General features: G+C 34.6%; 1 protein-coding gene across 12 annotated transcripts in view; it reads left to right on the top strand.

Annotated features, from left to right (window-relative positions):
* LOC130448346 (dual 3',5'-cyclic-AMP and -GMP phosphodiesterase 11) overlaps nt 1-25,097 on the top strand; it is a 125,827-nt gene that overhangs the window by 39,927 nt on the left and 60,803 nt on the right. The window contains exon 1 of one of the 12 annotated variants that reach the window (XM_056785666.1): nt 16,541-16,894. The exons of 10 other annotated variants lie outside the window; for them this stretch is intronic. The gene's annotated coding sequence lies outside the window, so the exon portion shown is untranslated. Of the gene's footprint in view, nt 1-16,540; nt 16,895-25,097 lie in introns of those variants that run through there. One more of the 12 variants, XM_056785669.1, reaches the window with a different exon arrangement.

Genomic DNA, 25,097 nt, shown 5'->3' on the forward strand with positions numbered 1-25,097 from the left:
AATATTCTTCTTAATTCTTCACTTATGTCCCTGTGGACGCTTTCCTACATCTCCGAATCAATTCTGGTTGGCTGGTGGTTCGAGGTGACTAGTTGAACTCTTCTTTTAGTTGATACATTTCAAGACTCGTTCCCATAGATACAAATATTCTTCTTAATTCTTCTCTTATGTCCCTGTGGACGCTTTCCTACATCCCCCAATCAGTTCTGGTTGGCTGGTGGTTCAAGGTGACAAGTTGAACTCTTCTTTTAGTGGATACATTTCAAGACTTGTTCCCAAAGACACAAATATTCTTCTTAATTCTTCGCTTATGTCCCTGTGGACGCTTTCCTACATCTCCCAATCAAGTCTGGTTGGCTGGTGGATCGAGGTGACTAGTTGAACTCTTCTTTTAGTTGATACATTTCAAGACTCGTTCCCATAGATTCAAATATTCTTCTTAATTCTTCTCTTATATCCCTGTGGACGCTTTCCTACATCCCCCAATCAGTTCTGGTTGGCTGGTGGTTCAAGGTGACAAGTTGAACTCTTCTTTTAGTTGATACATTTCAAGACTTGTTCCCAAAGACACAAATATTCTTCTTAATTCTTCACTTATGTCCCTGTGGACGCTTTCCTACATCTCCCAATCAATTCTGGTTGGCTGGTGGTTCGAGGTGACTAGTTGAACTCTTCTTTTAGTGGATACATTTCAAGACTCGTTCCCAAAGATACAAATATTCTTCTTAATCCTTCACTTATGTCCCTATAGACGCTTTACTACATCCCCTAATCAATTCAGGTTGGCTGGTGGTTCAAGGTGACTAGTTGAACTCTTCTTTTAGTTGATACATTTCAAGACTTGTTCCCAAAGACACAAATATTCTTCTTAATTCTTCACTTATGTCCCTGTGGACGCTTTCCTACATCTCCCAATCAATTCTGGTTGGCTGGTGGTTCGAGGTGACTAGTTGAACTCTTCTTTTAGTTGATACATTTCAAGACTCGTTCTCAAAGACACAAATATTCTTCTTAATTCTTCACTTATGTCCCGGACACTTCTCTACATCTCCCAATCAATTCTGGTTGGCTGGTGGTTCAAGGTAACAACTTGAATTCTTCTTTTAGTGGATAGATTTCAAGACTCGTTCCCAAAGACACAAATATTCTTCTTAATTCTTCACTTATGTCCCTGTGGACACTTCTCTACATCTCCCAATCAATTCTGGTTGGCTGGTGGTTCAAGGTAACAACTTGAATTCTTCTTTTAGTGGATAGATTTCAAGACTCGTTCCCAAAGACACAAATATTCTTCTTAATTCTTCACTTATGTCCCTGTGGACACTTCCCTACATCTCCCAATCAATTCTGGTTGGCTGGTGGTTCGAGGTGACTAGTTGAACTCTTCTTTTAGTTGATACATTTCGAGACTCGTTCCCATAGATACAAATATTCTCCTTAATTCTTCTCTTATGTCCCTGTGGACGCTTTCCTACATCCCCCAATCAGTTCTGGTTGGCTGGTGGTTCAAGGTGACAAGTTGAACTCTTCTTTTAGTGGATACATTTCAAGTACAAACCAATTGACGTTCCTCTGCATCAGCGTCAGCGCATTTACTTGTTTGCCTCTTAACAATTTTCATACGATTAGTTTGGCATTAACGGTAACGTTTAATACTATGGTTAGATGCCGAGTAAATAGCTACACCATAAAATTTACTATATCATAATGATTGATATTTTACATCCTATACATTTAGAACAGCATTTTATTCTTATATACTAGTTTCTTTAGGTTATATTTCAGTGAAAAAAATAATTTTTTCACCTTTTTCAAAGTCAATGAGATGATATATAGTGTTGAAGACCTTTGTGTCTTATTCCCACGATACTGTCAGTCTAGGCGCGCCTTTTTGACCCGGAAGGTACCCACGACATCCGGCGATGGCGAGACAAGCACCATATGGTATCGCTAACAGTGGAACTATATATAAAATACTTATACAGATTGTCTCTTTATTAATTTCAATTAAAAATGAACTGTTTTATTAATTTTTTATTGTAGAATATCTAGTTATATCAAGTCCAACTAAAATATATTTTGCTCTTGTCGTTCTTTCCGATTTAATACGATTGTAGGGATCAAAATTTTTCCAAAAATATATTTTATTGAACGAACCGTCACACGTATATTTCCAATCGAATGAATCTTCAATTGTACAAGAATTCCTTTTAACGTAAGATGATTTTGTATCATTATTGACGATAAGTTTCTTTTCGATTGTTTTCGACGGTCTCGCGTTTTTGTAAACGAATCCGATTTCGGCACAGGGTAGGTAAAATTTCGGATTATACATTATTAAATCGTAAGGCATATGAGCGCCCGGTTCGGCTCGTTCGAAATATCTCAACAAATTATTTCTCATCATTTCTATATGTTCTTGCCTCGAGGAATTACCTGAAATTGATCAGTAATAGTGATTATCAGGTATTTTAGAAAACACTTTTAAAATTGACCAGATATTTAACTTGACAACACAACAAAAATCAACACCAAAATGTAGAACCACGTCTACTGCTCATAGATTATAAACAAGCTTAAGATACAATTGAGAAGACACCTTGTATGAGGCTTGAGAATATTTTTAAATGCCTCAGAAAACTGATAAGATTGGTGGAACTGAGTATGAATACAAAAAAGGCTGAAGCACCAAACTCTAGCATATGTCTATGATATCTATGATATCACTAACCAGATCCCGAGGGTTAATCCCAAGTAATCAAAAAGATTTTCCCTAGGGATAGATGATAAATAGACTACATATATACACAGGAAGAACCGGAAGGAAAACAAAGTTCTTAGAACGGGAAAGGAATGCTGATTATGAATAAGGATGTTCAAAACGAAGCCAAAGCCAAATGGTTGGAGCATGTGTACAGAATTACCAAGAAAGCACAAATAGAACGAGAAGAATCAAAAAAAGAAGTGGAAGACATCAAATTTGAGAAGAGTGGGAATAACTGGGTGCACAAAAAGAAGTATAAAAATTGCTGGAGATATATAGAAATGAGCAAGATAGACCTTGGAAAGAAATATATATTTATTAATAACTGAAAAGACAGTTTTTATTGTCACGAGAATAGACACGTGTTGTAAGTTTCCGCCAACAACGGCCATTACCGTACCTGTACATACTGTACTTAAAATTTTTTGGAAATACTTTTAAATCAAGATTTTTATTTTGACCCATTGATATAAGCACTAATATATATGAAATTTTTTTCTTTATCTTGTCAAGGTCTGTAAAAAAAATCAAATCAAATTGTATTTACTAATCCTATTCCAACTTTTAGTCGTTTCCGAGATATTTGAGGTTTTAAATTATTAATTTTTAACAAGTTTTAATTTCTATGTATACTTTTAGTATGCTTTGTAATAACACTTACTTAACTGTCATATGGTAATTATTGATACTTTCGAAAAATTTTAAAATGGTTCGTTCTCAATGTAATAACAAATAAATAAAATTTCCAGAAAACATTTGATATCTGGATAACGGTAAGGTTTAGGTATAGGAAAGCAAACATGAATTTGCCTTATTTTTTACCCCTAAATGCATTAAAATGTGAAAAAGCGGGTGGTTCTATTTGAAAACATAAAGAAATTTGATATTTATGAAGTTAAACTTTGAACACTTTTTATACACACCCTGTATAAAATGAAAAATTTTTCAAAACAGATTCAAATACGTCTGGTCTTGCTAAAATCAACCGAATAGAAACTATTTTCATATCTTTAAGGGTATCTTCGTAGAAAAATCATTTATAAGGGTTACATTTTTTATAAAAAAATTAATAACCCAAAAAGTATGCATTTTTCGAAAAAAGTTTTCAGACAAAAGTATAATAAAATCTTACGTATATTTAAAAAATGTATTAATATATAGGGTGTTCTAATCAAAATAACAAAGTTACAATCGATTTCCGGTAGAACCAAAAGTCGGCTATCTTTGAAAATATTTTATTTAAAAAGATCGTATCCGAAAACCCAAACTTAGAAATTTTCATGATTTTACTATAACTATTTTGCTATTTACAGATAGTTTTAACTAGTAGTGGGACACCCTGTATATAATACTTACTTTTACGATGTACATTCTGTATATGAACATCCGTGGAACTCTTAGTAGACGATCTATTCTTATTTTGGCAATTATGTACGTTGGTAAGTATAGATCTGGGTCTGGATTCTTTCATATTTACTTTATCGTCCGTGGTACATTTAATCGGTTCCTTAGAATTCGATGTTATCAATAACAAATACTTATTATTGGTGTCGAATAATTGATCGTAACTCTTTGAAGATTTTACAAGAGAATATAAAGATCGAGATAGCGTCACCGACGAAGTATTTTGTTTCGTCGAATCTACCGGAACGTTCTTTGGAACCGGATCGAAAAATTCATAATTCTCAGTATCCTGTTTAACGTATAAACTTTTCAAATAACTATTCTCTTCATAATGAAGTACCTCTTTTCTTCCGCAAATATAATCTTCCCAACGGAGTTCTTCGTATGATTTATCTTTGTATTCCCTCATAAACGTTATGCAATGGATCAGAACGTTACTTTTGACATCTCCGATGAAATCTACGCCCGTCGTGGCACGGAACACGATCGGAGTACCGAAAATATCTTTCCTATAAACCGGTCTCAGCGGAGGGAAATTTTCTAAATAAAAATCTTCGATCACCACAAATTTTGAAGCGTCATCTTCTAAAACGTCTTTCCTAAGGGGTAACTTGGATTTAGTCTTACGCTTTTTTCTCGATATGTTTTCTACTCGTCTTATTATCAAAGACATGTGGAATACCTACATGAATTTTATTTTTTAAATATATAAACAAATTTTATACGTCAAAATGGACGATGTACGTCAATTTGACGTATAGATCGCGCGACATCTTCATTACCATCAACGTATCACTATATTAATGACATTTCTTAACTGTCATTTGTTATCTCTAAATTTTAATCCGGTTTTGGGTCATGAAACTCCATGGTAGTTAACCCAACATGAGAGGGGGTAATACTTAAGCTCCAGGTACGGAAATGCTTAACCAGAATTCAATATTTAGATTTCGATAATCCCGGGAATTAGTTTATAAAAGTACTTAGTAGCACATCCTTACAGAAAGAAATTTTTAATGTTTCTGCTATCAAATTATATGTTCAAATAGTATTAAAAACGTTCTATCCAAGTACTTTGGACTACATCGTATATCTAAGGAAAAGGGTTTTAATTGAATGAGTTTATATAAATAGACGTCACGCAAATACAAAGAAAATGACTTGTTTGTTAATTATTTCGGATTATAATTTAGATATTTGACTATATTTATTCATTGAACACGAGATCCATAACATGCTATCAAATAACTAAAAATAGAAATTTATTACGTGCCATGTGTTGAATTAAATATGTCTATCGCTGGTTGCTTCTTCGATATCTTTCCACTTACTGGCTCCAGGTTGTTTTCCATGGTCGACCTCTACTCCATAATCAAATTATTCACTATTTTCACCAGTCTATCGAAGATCCAGCCTGAGAATTTCGACTCCAGTAGTTGGTTTCTTCTTTATGTATAGATTATCAACTCTACCTGCAGAGCTTCTGGGGGGATTTGGTAGCCTAGTGGCACAAGGGAAAATAGAAGAGAAATAGAAAAGTACCCGAGGAAAACCCCGAATTTGAACAACCCAAGCAAGAAAAAGAGAACAGAAATGATTATATATTGAAATCATTAACCTCTTCTTCTTTTATCTCAGATGTTCTCAAACTTTTAAAAACTAACTTCGTTGTTATGTTTTTTGTTGAGTCTCCTTAGGTTTACCCAATCTAAGTATACCACCACTCAATTACAAAATTGTCTAATCAATCATTTGATGTTTTGAAAACTTTTCTAAATGATCAAAGTTAATTTATTAAGGATGGCTCGTGGTATTTCCAACTCGACAGGTTTTTAAGTGAAACGTATTAATTTCCTCGAGACGTATCAAACCATAGACGTAACATTTTTTTAAGATAAATGATTAATGTCTTAATTACATTAAATTTCATAGACCGGGCTTTTCACTTTTGTAAATGGTTTACAACGATAACAATAAAAAAGTCACTGCTCTGGATTATCTATCTCCAAGTAAGAACAGATTTTTAAAAGCTTTTAGTAGCAGGTAAATAAAAACTAAAACTCGTTGAATATTTTTATACCGAGGGTAGATTAAGATACTTTAATTACATGTTTGAAGACAACTCGTAGACAGTGTATTTTACATAAAGATGCTGCACCTTTACAAAATTCAATTGATGCAAGACATAAAATACTTGTCATAAGCTTCAATTCGTAAACCAGATGATTGAGCGCTTTCCAACGTTTATCAATGTCACTACATTCTCTTAAAGTAGCTGAATGAGCTGCGATGAGTTATAACGAACTTATACAGAGCGTTATGTGCAGATTTTCGACGACTTCTTCACGCACCAAGAGGAAAATGTAAATTCACACATGTCCAATAGATTTCTGCCACGAGTTCTGATCTCCAGGATAGGTGACATATATTAATCTCCAAGCAGTCCCGATTTAACTCCTATGGACTTTTTCCTTTGGGTTTATGTTGCCAACAAACTAACTTCCCTGTGTTTCTCAAAATTGTTCAACTCGACAAAACATAAACCCACAGCTATTTAATATTTTCTTAAATAATTATCTCGACATTTTATGCGTAAAGTAACTTTATTCGCGAGTAATTCAACTGATTAATTTCCTTTAGAATAAACCCTTAGGACATTCCTTTGAAATATTTAACAGGGTGTTTCTTATTATATTACAACCGACGTATGCGAAATGCTAATTGAATTAAGATCATCAACAAAGATAAGACATAACTGAATCGATCCCAAAATAACGGAAAGTTATGTTTCAGTTTGTGTTAGTGGGTTCGCTAAAAGAAAAGTTAAATTCGCGACTAAATTATTTATACTCACGTGTTTGTTTAAATTTACTTTTTTGAAATGGTATCGATTATCGTAGATCTGGACGGGGTGAAATTATTTCGGGTGTTTAAGGGAAAATATGTCGCGTAACGAATTTTCTTTGTTCCTAGAGAAATTAATTAATAACGTAGAAACCCTTCATCAGATGCAAACTTATAGAGAAGTAATCATGTTCGAGAAAGCCAGAAAGTTTGTTTGTTTCCCTTGTTTTGGGTTGTCAAAGAGAAACAGTAAGTTAAGCTACGTGAATATTTTACTTTTATGAAAACCACAAAATACCAAATTTAAATGCTTTGAACTTTGAAGTCCTGTATTTCGGGAAATTGTAATGTTTGAAAATTGAAATTTTCACAACTTGTGTTTTATTTTTTTCGGTGTAGATCGGCGTATCATATAAAAAGCTCTGCTTTTTGGTTCATGTGACACAAGCAACTTTGAATCATCACAATTTTTAAAACATAAAATAAAATATAAACTTTGAGATCCTGTACCTCAGGAAATTATAGTGTATGGAAATTGAAAGTTTCACAACTTATGAACTATTTCTTTCAGTGTAAATCGACGTATCATATAGACAGATATATTTTTCGGTTTATGAGATACAAGTAACTTTAAACCATCACAATTTTCAAAGCATAAAATAAAATATAAACTTTGAAGTCCTGTATCTCGGGAAAATTACAGTATATGGAAATTGAAATTTTCAAAAGTTATTAATGGCTTCTTTCAGTGTATATCGACGTATCATATAAAAAGCTATACTTATTAGTTTATGAGATACAAGCAACTTTAAATAATTACAATTTATAAAACATAAAATATAAACTTTGAAGTCCCGTATCTCAGGAAATTATAGTGTTTGGACATTGAAATTTTCAACCAATAAACCAATAAACATAGAGTTATAAAACTCTATGTTTATTGGTTTATGAAATACAAGCAATTTTAAATCATTACAATTTATAAAACATAAAATAAAATATAAACTTTAAAGTCCTGTACCTCTGAAAATTATAGTGTTGGATTGGAAATTGAAATTTTCATAATTTATGAATTATTTTTTTCATTATACATCGACGTATCATATAAAACGCTATGCGTATCGGTTTATGAGATACAGGCAACTTTAAATCATCACAATTTTAAAGAAAAATATAATATAAACTTTGAAGTCCTTTACCTCTGAAAATTATAGTGTTCGGAAATTGAAATTCTCATAATTTATGAATTATTTTTTTCAATATACATCGACGTATCATATGAAACGCTATGCGTATCGGTTTATGAGATACAGGCAACTTTGAATCATCAAAATTTTTAAATTATAAACTTTGAAGTCCTGTATCTCAGGAAATTATAGTATTTGAAAATTGAGAGTTTCACAACTTATGAACTATTTCTTTCAGTGTAAATCGACGTATCATATAAAACTCTATGTTTATTGGTTTATGAGATACAAGCAACATTGGATCATCACAATTTTTAAAGCATAAAATAAAATATAAACTTTGATGTCCTGTATCTCAGGAAATTATAGTGTTCGGAAATTGAAATTTTTACAACTCATGAACTATTTCTTTCAGTGTAGATCAACGTATCATATAAAACGCTATGCATATGGGTTTATGAGATACAGGCAACTTTAAATCATCACAATTTTTAAAACAATAAATATAATATAAACTTTGAAGTCCTTTACCTCTGAAAATTATAGTGTTCGGAAATTAAAATTTTCATAATTTATGAATTATTTTTTTCAATATACATCGACGTATCATATAAAACTCTATGTTTATTGGTTTATGAGATACAAGCAACATTGGATCATCACAATTTTTAAAGCATAAAATAAAATATAAACTTTGATGTCCTGTATCTCAGGAAATTATAGTGTTGGGAAATTGAAATTTTCACAACTTATGAACTATTTCTTTCAGTGTAAATCGGCGTATCATATAAAACGTTATCTTGATTTAATTTCATATTCTCCTAAGTTTTCTATTACAATATTCAAAATAGGATAACGACTATTAGTAATAAAAAGAGTAAGTCCTTTATCGCGAAAAAATAATCCTACAGAATCACTTAAAAGAAACTGAATATAAAGTTTTTAAATCCTTGAATGGAAATCACGGAATTTGTTTCGTACAGATTACTTTTATGTTCTATACTTGACGCTGAATCTGTAGAAGTCGTTAAAATTTGATGATACCACCATAAAAAATATTTAAATAAATGAAAGGTTACATCTACCGATTGTGCAACTATATATAAGGTAGATACAGGATGTCCCATTGAAAACTGCGAACCATAGTTTATTATGCAATTTGTTTTCGATGTTGAAATTAATTCTTTTTAGTCGTTATGTTGAATAATTCGTCTGATTTAATACGAATTTGACCGATAGAATTAATTACAAAGTTGTAATAGTTCAACAACAATGTTGTTGTGAATGATGTAATGTTTTCGATAGAATAATTAAATAATATCATGGTTTAACCATCGGAGCATTCTATTCAATAACTTTACAGTTGATTATGGCGCCGCTATATCGACCTTGGATTTGGCGCGTCGTGGGTTTCCTTTGTTACAACTTGGCAGTGCTACTGCTTCCTGATAATCGCAAATAAACTATACACACAATCACGAAAACTAACAACAATCATTAGAAATAACATTTATTTTGTTGTAGTGCAATAATAAATGTTTATACATATTTTTTCTCTATATTATATAATAATAAACAAATGAAAGAAATATTCATGGTTTTAAACCCAATTAAAACTTGTTTCAACAACCAAGAATTAAAAAATTTTACCACAATGAACACTACACAATACAAAATAATCCAGTGCCCGAGAAACCAACGTTTGTTGTCGAGTAACTACCTGAAGAAATTGAAGAATCTAAAGTAATTGTTGATGGCAAGATTAAAGAGAAAAGAATCAAGAAGCGTATGATTAGGAAACATCAAGATGACAAAAGAGAGAAAACGATAGAAATCGTGCAAGAACTGGAGGTACCAGAAGAAACCGTACCAGAAAAACAAACATTTGTTCTCGAGAAACTACCTTAAGAATCCGAGGAATCTGTAGTAATAATTTGAGAAAGTAGAAGATGGCAAAAGAGAAAATATCGATCAAAAAATGAAAAATTAGTAGATATAAAAATGAAAATGGTTGTAATTTTGAACACAAAAGAAGATATAAAAAGATTAGCGGTTTCTATGTCTAAAAAAATGATGTTTATAGTATAGAAACTTCTTCAAATTCTTCATTAATATCTGCAGAATTATCAAAAACAGTTGACTTAGATCTCGAAACAATTTGAAAGCAATTCGAATATTGGTTAATATTTCAACCATTCCACACTCTACAAAACTCACATATTTTGCTGTTTATCAGATTTTACTACTTCTTTGTTTATTATTTTTTCTTTGTTTTAAGTAAGTCCACGTAAGTATTTTGAAACATAATGAGATTTTGGGCCATTTAGAAATAAGTGGAAAAAGAAAATTTATAAATTAACCAAACCACCCACTTGTTTTTTCATATAAAAAGATTCCTCTGGATAAAATTTATGTGCGTCCACTTATTGGTGGAATTAGGCGAAAAAATTTAGATGAATTTACGATGTTGTTCTAAATGCAGTTGGCTAAGATATGATTCTTAAAGAAATCTACCTATTTAAAGAAAAACGATCATGTAACAATGATTCAGTTTGGGAAAAGTGGTTAAAATGATATAGTTTCTAAATTGTCGGTTCGTACTTCTCGCTGAAACCTTCATTACCAATAAGGCGGTGCAGTGACGTCAATATATAGTAACCTTCTTAACAATTAACTACATTGTTCAGTGTTTATTTGTTTTTATGTTATAAAAAGGCTTTCGAAACTTATAAATGATATGTAGCCACTCAGTGTACTAATTTTTTTCTTAAAAACACCCGAAAAACCATTCATTCACTTACCTACAGTAATAAATGAATGAAAAAAGTGATTGAAACAATATGTAATTGTGTTTTTTTTATTGTAAATTGTTTGCACGACTCGAAATCCGTCCCTGTCGCTTCCTGTACTTTTTCACAATAACCATACAACAAAATGGAAGACAGAATTACAAATTCCGGTTTCGACGATGCATTGTGGTACAGCAGAGTTCTTTCACCTTGACTTTCAATTGTTAAGTTTGAAAACCCAATAAGGAGAGCGAATGGATAATAAATAACAGAAAATACTGTGAAATTTGATAGTTCGTAGACCTATTGTCCCGATATCGATAATTGTCATCTACGAGAAACGATGATGGACTAGAAAGTACGGTGCGGTGTGATCGATATCATATATAATATCGATCAGAATCGGCTCAGACGAAAACGTATTTCATAAAATAAACATTTATATCGGAAAATTCTATATTAACAAACATTTAAACTACTGTATAGGTTAGTTTAGACTATAACTTATTCGGAGGCGTAAAATCTATTCAGTTATCCATTATTTTCCATCTAACCATCTCTTCCTTTTTATAACTTACGTTCAAGCAACTTCAACTTTTTACATGTTCATATCTGCTATTTCTTCGACGCAATTCCTCTCTTCTTCTTCTTAATTGAACTCTAATATTTGGCCTTGGCACTATATATCTTTTTTCTCGATCCACTTTCTGTTTTTACCTCTTCTTTCCACTTCATACTGTTCAGGTATCCAGCAAAAGCTTATTGTAGTGGCACGATCCACAATGATCAGTGTAGGCGTCAAAATTTCATGATTTTAGATATTTTTCTATAAAGTTAACTTTCTTTAATAAACTTCTTTTCCACTGCTGTTTCTATCCCGTGTTTTCTGTTTCATTATCTGTTATCTTTTCCCTCGTATTTCCCTTATCATTTTTATTTCTTTTGTATAGCTGCTCCTCGATTTTCCTTCCTTATTTTTGTATATTTCTCTAGTATCCATCATTTTTCTACCTCCTCCATTTTGTTTTGAGCTGATTTTAAGTTGATAATTTTAACTTTTAACTCCATTCTGTTCTACTCTTTATTGTTTTTTAGTAATCTCATATTACGTATTTTGATTTTTTATATCCAATTTTGAAAAATTTATAAAAGTCCTGTCATTTATTTTTTCACTCTTCTTTAACTGGGGAGAGTCCATGTAGCATTATCGACATTTAATGTCTATAAATAATTAAAATTCAAAAGAGAAATCGGTCATTATAGGTCATCCGGTCTAGTGCTTATAACTGTGTTTAAATATTAGACTGCTATTATTATTTAGATAAAACATGAACTGCTGTTTCAATATCTGAATCAAATATGAAGTACTGATTAATTGATTTGAATCAAATTTCAAATAACGATAATTCGGTCTAGTTTTTTATATAAAAACTTGATATACAAGGTTACCGACAAAGTAATTTCGGTTTTGTAGTATAAAATAAAACATTTCTTTAAAAAAAGGATAGTTTTTATTCAATTGACCTTTTACTATCTTTCTTTCAGTTTCATGATTCCGCGCTCATAAAATATCTGGTTCTTATCAGCCAAAAAACTGAACCAGGTTCTATTGAACGTCATCGTCATTTGTGAAAGTTTGAAAGTTTGCACCATAATGATGAAACTCTAAACTTTTCCGATTTGATCTTTTTTCTTTGATTGCGTCATAAAGTTTCATTAATTGTTGACAGTAAGCAAACATTTGTTTGAACCAGGTGTAATTGAAGGTTATCGTCTTTTGGGAAAGTTTGTCCATTCAAAGAACTCTGCAAACATCGAAATAAATGGTAATCAGATGGGGCTATGGCATAACTTCCTAGCCAAACTCCAATAGTTTCCTATGAGTTGACAAAGATGTTTGAGACCTTGCATTATCATGATGAAACTCTAAACTTTTCCGATTTGACCTTTTTTCTTTGATTGCGTCATAAAGTTTCATTAATTGTTGACAGTAAGCAAACATTTGTTTGAACCAGGTGTAATTGAAGGTTATCGTCTTTTGGGAAAGTTTGTCCATTCAAAGAACTCTGCAAACATCGAAATAAATGGTAATCAGATGGGGCTATGGCATAACTTCCTAGCCAAACTCCAATAGTTTCCTATGAGTTGACAAAGATGTTTGAGACCTTGCATTATCATGATGAAACTCTAAACTTTTCCGATTTGACCTTTTTTCTTTGATTGCGTCATAAAGTTTCATTAATTGTTGACAGTAAGCAAACATTTGTTTGAACCAGGTGTAATTGAAGGTTATCGTCTTTTGGGAAAGTTTGTCCATTCAAAGAACTCTGCAAACATCGAAATAAATGGTAATCAGATGGGGCTATGGCATAACTTCCTAGCCAAACTCCAATAGTTTCCTATGAGTTGACAAAGATGTTTGAGACCTTGCATTATCATGATGAAACTCTAAACTTTTCCGATTTGACCTTTTTTCTTTGATTGCGTCATAAAGTTTCATTAATTGTTGACAGTAAGCAAACATTTGTTTGAACCAGGTGCTATTGAATGTTATCGTCATTTGTGAAAGTTTGTCCATTCAAAGAACTCTGCAAACATCGAAATAAATGGTAATCAGATGGGGCTATGGCATAACTTCCTAGCCAAACTCCAATAGTTTCCCATGAGTTGACAAAAATGTTTGAGACCTTGCATTATCATGATGAAACTCTAAACTTTTCCGATTTGACCTTTCTTCTTTGATTACGTCATCTAGTTTCATTAATTGTTGAGATTAAAAAACAGAATTGATCGTTTGGTTCCTTGGAAGCAGCTCAAAAGACACCAAACTGACGGCATGAACTTTTTTTGTTGTTTCCCAGCTTTGTTCTGGTTCATCGTGTTTGCTTCATGATCGTTTTTGAACTATGTTACTGTACGGGACCCATTTTTCATCACCAGTGATGATTCTTTTCAAAAAAGGGTCCGTTTCGTTTCAGGCGCATATTGCAAATGTTTATTCTTTATATTATTGAATGAATTTCTCTCAATTGTAGTGTACTTTCATTTCGAAAATATATTATTATAGAGATATGTTGTTTTGATTTTGCTTGTTGCTATATCTTTTGAAGCTTTTCGGTACATAGGTGCACACTAAAAATGCTTTATCAACTCAAGAAATCGCTTTTCATTCCATCAAACTAACAATGTTTGCTTATAACATATATAATTATAAAATAACAAAAGTAGTTTCACTTAAATGACTCTTACTTTTTAGTGACTAATCGAAATGTCTTTCGAAAGTTGGTACCTCATAAACGTCATATGGATTTGCCAATGGCAGCGCCATCTGTGTGTCAGTCACACGACTTATTGAGTGATGTAAAGGTCTTAACGCTCGGTTGAGGTTACGTCTGTATATTAGAATACAATATTATCAGTTTCATAAATTGGAAATTTCCTACAATATAGTTAATCAAAAATAAAAATGTTGACCTCTCCTACGGTTCAAGATATTAAATCCGATTTTAATAATACAAATCTAAATAACCACTTGTTTTCATGGCGCCAACTGTCAATCATTCTGGCGCAATCAAAACCTGTTCAGTTGTTTTTATTTCATTTTTTTTTCGGTTTTGATTGGCGTAACTGTATTTCGTCTACTCGATTTATCATTGACAGTATAATAAATTTTATTTTCCTTGTTGCGTCCTTGATTTTTTACCGGAAGAAATTTATATAAAATTATATAAAAATTCGATTTTACAAATTTCGATTAGACGCCGAAGGTTATTTTTTTACACAATAAAAAATAACGAAAATTCTGACGGGCTTCAGACATTAAACAAATTATTCCGAATTGGCAATGAACCCGCGATTAAATAAACATTATTTCTGACCCGTTAAACGAAACGAAAAAAATCCCATATATAACCCAAACATTGAACCCATAAGTCTGATAAATTTTTTACGATTACCATAAATATTTCATATTCAAATTAAACGGTTTCTATCAAAATAAGGAATAGGTAAGACCTCGACATACCACCTACCAATCTCTGATCACTAATGCAACATCGTTCGTAAGAAACATCGATGTTTATGAGCGATTTATCAATGTTTGGAAAACATCGATTAATCGTTTCCATTCCTACATCAAACTAGAAAGATTTATGATACATAGAAGGTTCTTAGATTCAGTCCAGGGTTATAACTTTCACTGAAAAAAACTACATTATGTATCCAATGATATTTCACCCTTACCGTTTGCCATCCACCCCCGAATAAAGACTGCAGATGGATAGTAACATGAAATAATTCTATGGGAGATTTCAGAAGATCTTATCTGCTTATGAAGTACGAAGTTACGTGTCGGGGAGTTTCTTTATATGGATTGACTCAAGTCCTGGGATATTTTTCGGTGTGTTTTGTATGAGATTTTGTCAAAAGAACGATAGAAGGATGTAGGGCTGTAGGGACTTTGTTCATGTGGGTATTTTAGGTCCAACTACCACTTTTTATACGTAGGAGTTGTAGCCATATTGCGGTAAAATAATAATTTTTTTTAATCTAATAATTTTATTTGTTTCACCACATGGTTTGGTGTACCTTTTTTTATATTGGAATGTGCAATATCGAAACACAGCTGACAATAACAAAACAGCAATGAAATGGAGAAACTTTTGCCTATTTGGCCGTTTCTTGCGTTTTCTCGTTTACCACAATCATTTATAATGACTTTAAGACATCGTTGCCACGTTTCAACAAAAAATTTCTCTCCTTTATATTAAATATGAACAGTCGAGTGATAAAGTTGCCGGGGCGCTTAAAATGAATCATCCTGTTCGAAGAATTTAATAAAAGATTGGTAATTTTACTCGAAGACGCGATTCATCGTGCCCTAACTATTGTTCAAGTCCAGCAAGAGCTCAGAGAAACGCGAGAAGTGGCTATGGATAGCTGGATACTCAGAAGAAGATTTAGAGAAGCTAATTTAGAGCCAAAAAGGCCAGCTACAAATTAACTCGACTACGATTTGTCAGAGAACACGTTAATAGGACTGAAGAATAATGAGATTTTCTTCTCAGACGGAAGCAGAATGTGTGTGCATGGCAACGACAGAAGAAGACAAGTCTACGGAGGAGCTGGAGAAATATTAGCGAAGTTTTGGAAAAACGTGGCTTTTGATGAAAGAGGTTGATTTGGACAGGCAAGTAAAAGCAAGGAGCGGGGAGATTAACGGCGAACCAATAAATAGAAGATATTTTAAAGGACCATTGGTTCTCTAGAGCAGTTTCATCGGTCGCTATGGATTGGTCAGCGTGAGCCCGGACTGAGCAAAAGTTAGTGCAGTAGCCACGAAACTGGATTTCAAAACGATCGATTGAATAAACTTATTCGATTGTATATTGTTAAGATTTTTTGCTAGATACTTTTGATCGCGAGTTTTTTTCCTACAATTTAATTCTAGTTTATCGGATTTTAATTTTTCGTGGCACTTTGTTTAGTATCTAGTAAATGATACGCTAAATCCATCATGTATTAATTTTTAGTTTAATAAAATAAAAATGGTTTGTGGAAAATAATATTTCGCGGTATGTAGGAAAAATAATGAAAACCGACAACATTGCGCAGTCTCTTGTATCTTTCCTACGCCATCGTTTCTTGGCACGTTCAGTTAGTTTGTAGCGGTGGTAGTAGTCAGCTGGTTGAGAGAATTTCGTAGACTTCGCTTTGTGGGCCATTCTCCGTAGTAGGGCCACTTAAAAGTTCGGTAGTGGAAATTTTTTTCCCGTTGACTATGTGAAAAATCGTATTAGTTTTCTTGTGGTTTGTTTATTCAGTTTTTTTGTTTCGAGTTTCAGCGCGTTTATTTCTTCTTAACTTTTGAAAACTATTGGATTAAATTGGATTCTTCACTTTGGAATGTACGTGTGGTAAAGTTTTAAATATTTTTTTCGTTCTCGTTTATTCTAAAACTCGTGTGGATGGTACCGAATTTATATTTTTATATCGAAATGTGATACGTGCGTTGTTTAAACAATAAACATCCTCCATTTTATATAATCAAATTTTTAAAAACGATCTATTTTTCATATATACATATATATATATATATATATATATATATATATATATATATATATATATATATATATATATATATATATATATATATATATAAGTTTTACCACGACCTTAATCGAATGTTTTATCAAGAATTTCACTTAGTTGTTGATTTTATCGATAAAAATCAGTAAATAATACAGTGTGGACGAAAAATGTATTACATTACAGTACATTGAGATTGAAATTAACACCTATAAATTTGACAACGTAAAATCAACACTACCCTAATCAATATGTATTTTTGAGTGAGTGATTTAGGACTAGTTATATTTGCACGTAGTTATTTACACCCTAGAAATGAAGAATTCAGCTTCTACCGGAAATACTCGGTTACCATATTTGAATTAATCGTAATCGACCTACTATTTCAGAAGTCATTAAAGCAAAACGATTGTTTTGAAATGTTCGTATTATTATTTTTATTTGCAATAATATTCCAAATAAGTAGTAGCTGTGCTAAGACTACAAATGTCTTCTTTCAATCGACGATCAAAGTTCATTTTAACCTTGTCCTTGTTTCTTTATTGGCATTCCTCAGTTGTTAATTCCGTCTAAACTACACGATCACTTTGAGACACATTTTTATTACATCTTATAGATTTTTTATGGGAAAAAGTAATTGTTCTTTTAGTAGATCTTTTTTTTGTTTCAAAACTCACCTCAAAATATCAGATTTATCGAAAATAACAAGCTTTTCAAAATTGTAACAATATTTTTAAACTTAGTTTCTATATAATGAACCAAAAAGTCATTTATTTTATTTAAAATTTCGCTAGAGGTATTTGAGTATAAAAGTTTGAAAATGAGGGATGAAATTATAGCAACATCAATTTGTTACTACGTAGAGTATGTAAAGTAATTCGAAATATTGTTGAAACTCAGCGAATCCTAAAGAAAAATTGTTAATATAAAGACACTTCCTATAAATATTGACGTTTTTGTCATGATTATTTCCATACCTACTATTTTTAGTTTTCCCTAGTATATAAACAACTTCCTCGTACTAAAACTTCTATTTTGGTTCTCGAGAAACGATATTCATTATTCGCAATCAATAATTTAATCTGGAAAATATTTTTCGCGAACATTTTTTTAAAATATTTAACAAATTAGTTATACGAAATATACACCATAATGCGCTTTCCAATTCATCCATTATTTTACGAAAAAATCAACTACTTCCAAATTTATACTCCCTCTATAAACTTTTTTATTCCCAAACTTGAAATAACTACAAGTTTCATTCCCAAAACTTATCGCTTATTCTAATTTAAGTTAGGTTAGATAACCCCAATCTCCTCTTAAAATTGCACACGAGATTTTGAACTTCCCATTCTGAGGCCTCGAAAATCAGTACTTATAGAGCAGCATTCAGCTCAAAAATCAGTTTTTCCAACTTTACAGATATCGTATAATTCGTTTTTTGAGTGCGATAAGCTCCAACGGAATTTATTAGAGAATTTTAGAAAATGATCGTGGTAAGATACGTTTCCGATTAGGAACAATATATTCCGTGGAGAAACGTTGATGATAGTTTCTCTAATTCCTCACACTAAGGAAAATGACGTGTCACATGGACTTCCTCTTCTTCTCATGCCGTCTTCTCATTGAAGACTCGCGACCACGTCTGAGATTTTGCCATTCTCCAGCCAGGATTTCTTCTTCCTGCCGATGCCTTTCTTTACTTCTACATAGCCTTGTATCATGTTCTGTAGCAGTTGATATTTGTCTTCTTATCTTGATAATTGTCAACAGCTTTCTTTTGCGACCAATGCGTCTTAGTACTTCGTCGTTGGTGATTCTACCAGTCCAGGGTATGCGTCTATAGAACCACATCTCAAATGCCTCAAGTTTTTCGATCATTTGAGCTTTCGAGGTCAAAGTTTCCACTCCGTGCAGCAGATCTGACCACACATAACATTCCATGAATCCTATTCAGACGTGGAGGTTTAGATTTCTGTTTAAGAATTGTCAACAGCTTTCTTTTGCGACCAATGCGTCTTAGTACTTCGTCGTTGGTGATTCTACCAGTCCAGGGTATGCGTCTATAGAACCACATCTCAAATGCCTCAAGTTTTTCGATCATTTGAGCTTTCGAGGTCAAAGTTTCCACTCCGTGCAGCAGATCTGACCACACATAACATTCCATGAATCCTATTCAGACGTGGAGGTTTAGATTTCTGTTTAAGAATTGTCAACAGCTTTCTTTTGCGACCAATGCGTCTTAGTACTTCGTCGTTGGTGATTCTACCAGTCCAGGGTATGCGTCTATAGAACCACATCTCAAATGCCTCAAGTTTTTCGATCATTTGAGCTTTCGAGGTCAAAGTTTCCACTCCGTGCAGCAGATCTGACCACACATAACATTCCATGAATCCTATTCAGACGTGGAGGTTTAGATTTCTGTTTAAGAATTGTCAACAGCTTTCTTTTGCGACCAATGCGTCTTAGTACTTCGTCGTTGGTGATTCTACCAGTCCAGGGTATGCGTCTATAGAACCACATCTCAAATGCCTCAAGTTTTTCGATCATTTGAGCTTTCGAGGTCAAAGTTTCCACTCCGTGCAGCAGATCTGACCACACATAACATTCCATGAATCCTATTCAGACGTGGAGGTTTAGATTTCTGTTTAAGAATTGTCAACAGCTTTCTTTTGCGACCAATGCGTCTTAGTACTTCGTCGTTGGTGATTCTACCAGTCCAGGGTATGCGTCTATAGAACCACATCTCAAATGCCTCAAGTTTTTCGATCATTTGAGCTTTCGAGGTCAAAGTTTCCACTCCGTGCAGCAGATCTGACCACACATAACATTCCATGAATCCTATTCAGACGTGGAGGTTTAGATTTCTGTTTAAGAATTGTCAACAGCTTTCTTTTGCGACCAATGCGTCTTAGTACTTCGTCGTTGGTGATTCTACCAGTCCAGGGTATGCGTCTATAGAACCACATCTCAAATGCCTCAAGTTTTTCGATCATTTGAGCTTTCGAGGTCAAAGTTTCCACTCCGTGCAGCAGATCTGACCACACATAACATTCCATGAATCCTATTCAGACGTGGAGGTTTAGATTTCTGTTTAAGAATTGTCAACAGCTTTCTTTTGCGACCAATGCGTCTTAGTACTTCGTCGTTGGTGATTCTACCAGTCCAGGGTATGCGTCTATAGAACCACATCTCAAATGCCTCAAGTTTTTTGATCATTTGAGCTTTCGAGGTCAAAGTTTCCACTCCGTGCAGCAGATCTGACCACACATAACATTCCATGAATCCTATTCAGACGTGGAGGTTTAGATTTCTGTTTAAGAATTGTCAACAGCTTTCTTTTGCGACCAATGCGTCTTAGTACTTCGTCGTTGGTGATTCTACCAGTCCAGGGTATGCGTCTATAGAACCACATCTCAAATGCCTCAAGTTTTTCGATCATTTGAGCTTTCGAGGTCAAAGTTTCCACTCCGTGCAGCAGATCTGACCACACATAACATTCCATGAATCCTATTCAGACGTGGAGGTTTAGATTTCTGTTTAAGAATTGTCAACAGCTTTCTTTTGCGACCAATGCGTCTTAGTACTTCGTCGTTGGTGATTCTACCAGTCCAGGGTATGCGTCTATAGAACCACATCTCAAATGCCTCAAGTTTTTCGATCATTTGAGCTTTCGAGGTCAAAGTTTCCACTCCGTGCAGCAGATCTGACCACACATAACATTCCATGAATCCTATTCAGACGTGGAGGTTTAGATTTCTGTTTAAGAATTGTCAACAGCTTTCTTTTGCGACCAATGCGTCTTAGTACTTCGTCGTTGGTGATTCTACCAGTCCAGGGTATGCGCCTATAGAACCACATCTCAAATGCCTCAAGTTTTTTGATCATTTGAGCTTTCGAGGTCAAAGTTTCCACTCCGTGCAGCAGATCTGACCACACATAACATTCCATGAATCCTATTCAGACGTGGAGGTTTAGATTTCTGTTTAAGAATTGTCAACAGCTTTCTTTTGCGACCAATGCGTCTTAGTACTTCGTCGTTGGTGATTCTACCAGTCCAGGGTATGCGTCTATAGAACCACATCTCAAATGCCTCAAGTTTTTTGATCATTTGAGCTTTCGAGGTCAAAGTTTCCACTCCGTGCAGCAGATCTGACCACACATAACATTCCATGAATCCTATTCAGACGTGGAGGTTTAGATTTCTGTTTAAGAATTGTCAACAGCTTTCTTTTGCGACCAATGCGTCTTAGTACTTCGTCGTTGGTGATTCTACCAGTCCAGGGTATGCGTCTATAGAACCACATCTCAAATGCCTCAAGTTTTTCGATCATTTGAGCTTTCGAGGTCAAAGTTTCCACTCCGTGCAGCAGATCTGACCACACATAACATTCCATGAATCCTATTCAGACGTGGAGGTTTAGATTTCTGTTTAAGAATTGTCAACAGCTTTCTTTTGCGACCAATGCGTCTTAGTACTTCGTCGTTGGTGATTCTACCAGTCCAGGGTATGCGTCTATAGAACCACATCTCAAATGCCTCAAGTTTTTCGATCATTTGAGCTTTCGAGGTCAAAGTTTCCACTCCGTGCAGCAGATCTGACCACACATAACATTCCATGAATCCTATTCAGACGTGGAGGTTTAGATTTCTGTTTAAGAATTGTCAACAGCTTTCTTTTGCGACCAATGCGTCTTAGTACTTCGTCGTTGGTGATTCTACCAGTCCAGGGTATGCGTCTATAGAACCACATCTCAAATGCCTCAAGTTTTTCGATCATTTGAGCTTTCGAGGTCAAAGTTTCCACTCCGTGCAGCAGATCTGACCACACATAACATTCCATGAATCCTATTCAGACGTGGAGGTTTAGATTTCTGTTTAAGAATTGTCAACAGCTTTCTTTTGCGACCAATGCGTCTTAGTACTTCGTCGTTGGTGATTCTACCAGTCCAGGGTATGCGTCTATAGAACCACATCTCAAATGCCTCAAGTTTTTCGATCATTTGAGCTTTCGAGGTCAAAGTTTCCACTCCGTGCAGCAGATCTGACCACACATAACATTCCATGAATCCTATTCAGACGTGGAGGTTTAGATTTCTGTTTAAGAATTGTCAACAGCTTTCTTTTGCGACCAATGCGTCTTAGTACTTCGTCGTTGGTGATTCTACCAGTCCAGGGTATGCGTCTATAGAACCACATCTCAAATGCCTCAAGTTTTTCGATCATTTGAGCTTTCGAGGTCAAAGTTTCCACTCCGTGCAGCAGATCTGACCACACATAACATTCCATGAATCCTATTCAGACGTGGAGGTTTAGATTTCTGTTTAAGAATTGTCAACAGCTTTCTTTTGCGACCAATGCGTCTTAGTACTTCGTCGTTGATGATTCTACCAGTCCAGGGTATGCGCCTATAGAACCACATCTCAAATGCCTCAAGTTTTTTGATCATTTGAGCTTTCGAGGTCAAAGTTTCCACTCCGTGCAGCAGATCTGACCACACATAACATTCAATGAATCCTATTCAGACGTGGAGGTTTAGATTTCTGTTTAAGAATTGTCAACAGCTTTCTTTTGCGACCAATGCGTCTTAGTACTTCGTCGTTGGTGATTCTACCAGTCCAGGGTATGCGTCTATAGAACCACATCTCAAATGCCTCAAGTTTTTCGATCATTTGAGCTTTCGAGGTCAAAGTTTCCACTCCGTGCAGCAGATCTGACCACACATAACATTCCATGAATCCTATTCAGACGTGGAGGTTTAGATTTCTGTTTAAGAATTGTCAACAGCTTTCTTTTGCGACCAATGCGTCTTAGTACTTCGTCGTTGGTGATTCTACCAGTCCAGGGAATGCGTCTATAGAACCACATCTCAAATGCCTCAAGTTTTTTGATCATTTGAGCTTTCGAGGTCAAAGTTTCCACTCCGTGCAGCAGATCTGACCACACATAACATTCCATGAATCCTATTCAGACGTGGAGGTTTAGATTTCTGTTTAAGAATTGTCAACAGCTTTCTTTTGCGACCAATGCGTCTTAGTACTTCGTCGTTGGTGATTCTACCAGTCCAGGGTATGCGTCTATAGAACCACATCTCAAATGCCTCAAGTTTTTCGATCATTTGAGCTTTCGAGGTCAAAGTTTCCACTCCGTGCAGCAGATCTGACCACACATAACATTCCATGAATCCTATTCAGACGTGGAGGTTTAGATTTCTGTTTAAGAATTGTCAACAGCTTTCTTTTGCGACCAATGCGTCTTAGTACTTCGTCGTTGGTGATTCTACCAGTCCAGGGTATGCGTCTATAGAACCACATCTCAAATGCCTCAAGTTTTTCGATCATTTGAGCTTTCGAGGTCAAAGTTTCCACTCCGTGCAGCAGATCTGACCACACATAACATTCCATGAATCCTATTCAGACGTGGAGGTTTAGATTTCTGTTTAAGAATTGTCAACAGCTTTCTTTTGCGACCAATGCGTCTTAGTACTTCGTCGTTGGTGATTCTACCAGTCCAGGGTATGCGCCTATAGAACCACATCTCAAATGCCTCAAGTTTTTTGATCATTTGAGCTTTCGAGGTCAAAGTTTCCACTCCGTGCAGCAGATCTGACCACACATAACATTCCATGAATCCTATTCAGACGTGGAGGTTTAGATTTCTGTTTAAGAATTGTCAACAGCTTTCTTTTGCGACCAATGCGTCTTAGTACTTCGTCGTTGGTGATTCTACCAGTCCAGGGTATGCGTCTATAGAACCACATCTCAAATGCCTCAAGTTTTTTGATCATTTGAGCTTTCGAGGTCAAAGTTTCCACTCCGTGCAGCAGATCTGACCACACATAACATTCCATGAATCCTATTCAGACGTGGAGGTTTAGATTTCTGTTTAAGAATTGTCAACAGCTTTCTTTTGCGACCAATGCGTCTTAGTACTTCGTCGTTGGTGATTCTACCAGTCCAGGGTATGCGTCTATAGAACCACATCTCAAATGCCTCAAGTTTTTCGATCATTTGAGCTTTCGAGGTCAAAGTTTCCACTCCGTGCAGCAGATCTGACCACACATAACATTCCATGAATCCTATTCAGACGTGGAGGTTTAGATTTCTGTTTAAGAATTGTCAACAGCTTTCTTTTGCGACCAATGCGTCTTAGTACTTCGTCGTTGGTGATTCTACCAGTCCAGGGTATGCGTCTATAGAACCACATCTCAAATGCCTCAAGTTTTTCGATCATTTGAGCTTTCGAGGTCAAAGTTTCCACTCCGTGCAGCAGATCTGACCACACATAACATTCCATGAATCCTATTCAGACGTGGAGGTTTAGATTTCTGTTTAAGAATTGTCAACAGCTTTCTTTTGCGACCAATGCGTCTTAGTACTTCGTCGTTGGTGATTCTACCAGTCCAGGGTATGCGTCTATAGAACCACATCTCAAATGCCTCAAGTTTTTCGATCATTTGAGCTTTCGAGGTCAAAGTTTCCACTCCGTGCAGCAGATCTGACCACACATAACATTCCATGAATCCTATTCAGACGTGGAGGTTTAGATTTCTGTTTAAGAATTGTCAACAGCTTTCTTTTGCGACCAATGCGTCTTAGTACTTCGTCGTTGGTGATTCTACCAGTCCAGGGTATGCGTCTATAGAACCACATCTCAAATGCCTCAAGTTTTTCGATCATTTGAGCTTTCGAGGTCAAAGTTTCCACTCCGTGCAGCAGATCTGACCACACATAACATTCCATGAATCCTATTCAGACGTGGAGGTTTAGATTTCTGTTTAAGAATTGTCAACAGCTTTCTTTTGCGACCAATGCGTCTTAGTACTTCGTCGTTGGTGATTCTACCAGTCCAGGGTATGCGTCTATAGAACCACATCTCAAATGCCTCAAGTTTTTCGATCATTTGAGCTTTCGAGGTCAAAGTTTCCACTCCGTGCAGCAGATCTGACCACACATAACATTCCATGAATCCTATTCAGACGTGGAGGTTTAGATTTCTGTTTAAGAATTGTCAACAGCT

The sequence above is a fragment of the Diorhabda sublineata genome, chromosome 8 (assembly GCF_026230105.1).
Source record: "Diorhabda sublineata isolate icDioSubl1.1 chromosome 8, icDioSubl1.1, whole genome shotgun sequence".
In the NCBI taxonomy this organism is placed as follows: domain Eukaryota; kingdom Metazoa; phylum Arthropoda; class Insecta; order Coleoptera; family Chrysomelidae; genus Diorhabda; species Diorhabda sublineata.